Source organism: Dermacentor silvarum, chromosome 5 (genome assembly GCF_013339745.2).
Source record: "Dermacentor silvarum isolate Dsil-2018 chromosome 5, BIME_Dsil_1.4, whole genome shotgun sequence".
Classification (NCBI taxonomy): Eukaryota; Metazoa; Arthropoda; class Arachnida; order Ixodida; family Ixodidae; genus Dermacentor; species Dermacentor silvarum.
Genome location: NC_051158.1, coordinates 36,669,762 through 36,675,378, shown reverse-complemented (window position 1 = coordinate 36,675,378; position 5,617 = coordinate 36,669,762). Strand labels below are relative to the sequence as shown.

General features: G+C 42.8%; 1 long non-coding RNA gene across 1 annotated transcript; it reads right to left on the bottom strand.

Moving 5' to 3' along the window:
* Positions 1–886: 886 nt before the first annotated feature.
* On the bottom strand, positions 887–5,057 carry LOC125945337 (uncharacterized). Its single transcript, XR_007466826.1, has 3 exons — positions 4,891–5,057; positions 2,398–2,512; positions 887–1,104 (listed from the first exon to the last, which is right to left on the bottom strand). It is a non-coding gene; the product is annotated as an uncharacterized LOC125945337 (long non-coding RNA).
* Positions 5,058–5,617: the final 560 nt, after the last annotated feature.

Genomic DNA, 5,617 nt, shown 5'->3' with positions numbered 1-5,617 from the left:
GTATGTAGAATATTGCTAATTACAGCAATACTACCTCTGCGTCCTCTCGAGTTAAGTTCTCCACCCAAATGGCGCCGCCAACACGACTGATCACGTTTACGCCCTCAGTCACACAGTATTCTGGGAAGAGTAATTACGTACACAGACAAGCTAAAAAGATCAATTGTTTAGCGAAGCATGTGTAAGCTTGTGGTTAGCGGCATCTAAGCTCACGGTGATATGATCCTTCACTTCCACCACGAGCTAAGCTAAGTCTGAGCCATGTAGGTAAAAGGGATATCTGCTTGCTACCAGTTCGCCGGGCCACCGAAGAACTCAAATTGGTTAACAATTTGAAGTAAAATAACTCGGCTCTTATTGATGAAAAACCCAGGTGAGACGCAGGCATGGACTCTGTGGCCGACGCCATTTTCTTGCTGTGTCTTGGTTTGTACAGGCGTGACTTGGCCTGCAAGGTATTACCGTGCTTACGGCACGGTAACGTGGCAACGGTAATTCTTTCTATGTAATGATTTGTCTTCAGGCAAAAGTACGATATGGTTGTCGTCGTCGCTTTCAATCTGGGTAAAATTGCAGAGGGACCATTTGCATTGTAACATTAGTTTTCCCTGAAAGTTGTTTTTCACTGTATTGATTGTCGTCGTTATCGCCCATGCCATTGTCTTTGCCGTTGTCGTCGTTGCCATTGGACCAAATACTTCCTTTCTAAGGGGCACCCTGACGGTTACCCTTGGACAGTCTGTTACATTATTCTGAAGACCAAAAATAAAACAGTAGTCTAAATGCATCAGGAAAAAGAACAGTACAGCTGAAAAAAAGATAGTTTTAGAACACCCAAAATCATATTGGTAGCCCCTCGACAGAGTCATGATATTAAGATACTCTGTTGGCGTTCAAGGTATGAAAAGTTTATTAAGCCCTTGTTTGTCACTCTGGAGAAAAACAAGAATGTCGACAAATATTGCTTTCTGAAAAAAAAATATTTGTGGCTCCCCTATTAGCTCCCTTCAACATCTGAAAGCAGGGCAGCACCACGGAAAATCATGATTTCCGGTGTTATTGACCATCGGGCAAGGATCTCCAATCGTGCTTGGAGGGACACAACTGAAAACAACATACAGGTTGTTCAGTTCTGGTTAATTTATTTACTTCTTCGTTGCTCAAAATACATCACGTAAGGTCGTCCACAGGAACACCTAACTTGCATTCAAGTCTCAGTAACTTTAGCAATTTGTCTACAGCGTGCAAAACACTGTGCCGTAAGCGATTTCTTAGCCTATATCTATAATGAAAGATGAGAATGTGGATTTCACGACAATTTCTTTACCATGAGACCTTGCACTGTAACAGTGCTAGACACAAACATTGAACGTTTGCATCAGTTCGTAATCACAACAGACGCAAATAAAATGGTGACTCTTTTTTCCTATCTACGCAGCACAAAAGTAGTTCCTTTACGACGCTTGCATATTTATCAAAACGTTATAATGTGTCACCACTCAAAATATTAGAACTCTAACGAAGACATAGCTATGAATCATAGCTATGTCTTTATAAGATGAGTCGGCCTTTATCACTGTACGCGCTGTGTTGTGGCCCGGTGCACTAATAAAATTTCGTAAATAAAATAAATTGGCCGAAGGTAGCTGTAGCTCCAACTGAAGATCCAAGAGACGCATAAGTACTTATCAGTAGACTTCGGCCACTTGCTGACGCGACATTCTGTCACTGTATACACTCTGTCACTGTATTTTTTTCAATTCATTCATCCCCAGTACGTCAGCAAGTTCGAATCACCTTCCCCGATCCGTCGTCGAAATATCGGATAACGCTAAGTTCAAAGCTGCTTTAACAAACCTTCTGTTGTCATAAACATAATTGTAGCATTGTCAGCTTTTTTATTTTTTGTTATCATTTTTTTTTCTTTTTATCACACCAATCTTTTTAAAACAGGTGTTCTGTGTTTTTTAGGCACATATTACTACTTCGAGCGTCATGTATTCCGTTTTATTTCTTTGTTGCAAAATATTTATTTATGCTTTGCTTGTTCAGATAGTTTTCTCTCCTTGTACTGTGCGCTATTTATTGTTAATCTCCTTTTTTGTATTGATGTAACTTTATTTTTTTTTCTTTTTCCCCGTGAACCTCAATTATGCTAAGTTTTATATAAATTTACTGTTGTCCCTTGTTATCCACTTCTTCGAATGTAACCCACTCCCCTCTTTAATGCCCCCGGGCCCTGCGGGTACTGAAATAAATACATAAATAAATAAATAAATAAATAAATAAATAAATAAATAAATAAATAAATAAATAAATAAATAAATAAATAAATAAATAAATCGGACAACGTCACACTTCTTACGCGACAAAGAGCAATAATGTAGCTATACTCACTATTGCATTGTCAGAGTCCTTTTGGAAACATTACATTTGAATGAGAGGCAAGGACTCGTTAAGTTCAGAGTGTATCCGTCGTCGATTATGTAGTAAGCACTCACATAGCATTTGCCTGTGGAGACAGGATTACAAGGAGATAATAAAATTCACGGTTGCTCACAGCGTCTTGTGTCAGAACTACTGCCAGTCATGCCACGCATTCTTGGTCCAAAAATATGGCAAAAGTTTTGAGTATCACCCAAGAGCGTTCGTAATTACTGACGGGATTTTTCAAAGATTGCGCATAGTCTTCAACACAATTATAATTTTTGCAGGTTGAAGGTTTCTCCCATGCATCACTTTTCCTGCGACCTGAGAAGCTATCCTTGCTACGATCTCAATACCTCAATTTATATATTTGGAAGGGTCACTGAGTTTCTCTTCAATGCGATTTCCATCTCTTTTGCTCTAATGAATAATCGATTGCCTGTTTTATGGATCACACAACAAATACCGCCCACTTAATAACCTTATTCGAAATATAAATTACAATGCAATTTCGTATTCACGTGGGGATGTTAGTACGGATAAAAAAAGTCGCAGTTTCGCCCGAAGGGCGAAGCATCAATTCCGATAGCAAATTCGTAGAGAGCTATACGGAGCAAGGATAGTTGTTTTATCGGCTTTATAAACATGGACACATTAGCTTACTAACTGAATTAACAAGCATGGTGTCAGCATGCACCAGCAAACATGACTCGATGACCGCGCACGACTGCTGTCAAAGCGCTGGCATGAGCAAGAGCACAAGTAGCAGTGAGCGAAGGTTCGTGCGGTCTTTCACTTCAGCGTAAACTGAGCGGCGAAAGCACAGCGCATACAAAAGTAGGAGCCGTGTTGCAAATCGCTTTCAAGATACAGTGCACGTGACTGCCCGCTGCCGCACACAGTACAAGTGCGCAGTTGCTCGCAGAGCAGAAGCCGCACCCCCTCCCTCCCGCGCTGCCTTCCCGCTTTCCTCCTTTCGCCTGCGAAATTCCAGTTCCCCTTGCGTCCCTTTGCAAGATACGTATTTTGTGCCGCTGCACAACGTCGCCCCCCTCCCTCCCTCCCTCCCTCCCTCCCTCACAGCCTCCCACGGCCTTTCGCGCAACGGAAGACGTCGCGTTTGCTCTCCGCCGTGCGGTCGCTCCCCGTGAAAGCGCCGTCCCTCGTGTGCTTTCATGTGAACATACAGCATGTAGCGCGTGGCGATAATTTTATGGCCCTTAGACTTTACACAGAACCTCACGGCGACGGCGACGCCAGAAATCTGCTTGAAGTGTCCATATAATTGCTATTGGAATAAAAGAAACAGTACGGAGACGGGCCTCAGAGGGAAGCAAACCAGACTACGTATAGCGGGAAAAACTCTATCTGTCCTGACTATATCTTTAACCGATGCAGAACATGACGGTATCCCTTTCACTCCTCTCCTCGTTGAGCAGTACTTAGCTCATGTGCTTTTGATCACCATGGAGAAATTTCCACGTTAGTAAGAGTTTTAAAAAATGGTTATTTGCTCACATTATAAACTAACGAATGAATGAAACATTTCCATACTCACCATGCCATATAATTCTATATGAAGTCCACACATCTTACCATTGTTTCTTACTCTCACGACAATAAGGTGACCGATCTTTTTATTGCGATAGCAATTATATGGACACTCAAAAGCAGATTTCTGCCGTCGGCGTCGCCGTCGCCGTTGCCGTTGCCGTCGCCGTCGCCGTCGCCGTGAGGTTCCGTATGACGTCAATCGAGATGAAATCGTCGCCGCGCGCCGCCGAATGCTGTATGTGCGAGTGAAAGGGCGCGAAGGACGCGCTCTTTCACGGCGAGTGAACGCACGGCGGAGAACAAACGCGCGTTCTGCGCCGTGCTTCCTTAAGGGCTGCAGAAGTAGGCGTCTCTTTCCTCCTTTACAATCATCATATATGTAGAGCAAACGCGCCTTCTTTCGACGCGCGAGAGGCCGTGGGGGAGGGGGGAGGGGGAGGGAAGGGAGACGACGTTTAGCTGCGGCACCAAATGCCTATTTATATCAGAGGCTCCGGCAACAGTCACCAACGCCGCAGGCATTTTGAGCGAACGCGGGAAAAACGCCGACGGCGTCGACAACAGTTCTGCGCGTTGCCGGTGCTGCTGCATGTCCAAATTTATACAGCTGATAAAGCTAATATCATTACTCCGTATAGCTCTCTACAAATTTGCTATCGCAATTGATGCTGCGCCTTTCAGGTGAAACTGCGACAACTTTTTATTGGAAGATTACCATCTGGACTGACATCGGGAAGAGCAGTTTTTGTAGTATAATTTATGCATGTGAAAAATATGGATAATTCAATGGACTATGACAGTGATCATACGTGGCTGTTTATAAAACACATATATTAGCGTGCCGAAACAAAAGATTGAGGTACACAAGATTAAAATATTTTGAAGGCAAGGACCGCCTATTTTCCGTACCTTTGTTTACGATGGCTGATAAAGTAGTTGTCTGAATATGGCCTACTATTAGTTTGCCAGTGTAATGTGCGATACAATGGCAGAAGACAACCACCAAAAGCGTTGTTCTTAGGCAATTGATAGTCGTTGAGAGCAGGGGCATCTTCTTTGTTCTGCGTACAGAGGACGTGGCCTAAAAAGTACACAGTAAATTAGTTTGACAAGCTCTAGTCAAATGAGAAATTTTAGAAATTCTGATAGCGAATGTGGAATTGTTTAGAGTAGTTTGAGGTCATCGTGCATTGTAAGAAAAAAGAAGAAATGTCCAAGAAGTATAGCTTTCTTTATGGTCTTTGTTATTATACGTGTTTTACTCATGGCGGTAAGGTTCCGATAGTGTGCGTGTGGGGTTAGATTCAAGTTTTGTAGTGCAGCAGTATTGCGCTAAAATTCTAGCGTCCGCAACTGGAGTGAATTTACTACAACAGCGTTAACAAGCAGTTGGTGAAAATTTGTCTGTCGAAAATGGAACATAACTTAAAGAATTGCAGTGTCTCCAACACTGAACAATACATAAAGTGCATAACCACTCAACGCAGAGGAGTTACAAAATTACACATTCAGGTACGTAAACAACAAGTCACGCGTACTGCTTCCTTGCTGTAAACGTACTGCCTTTTTTATTCTGCGATGGTAAGCATATACTTCTTACTTCTCACTCACATCGGCATATTCACCCCCGTGGAGA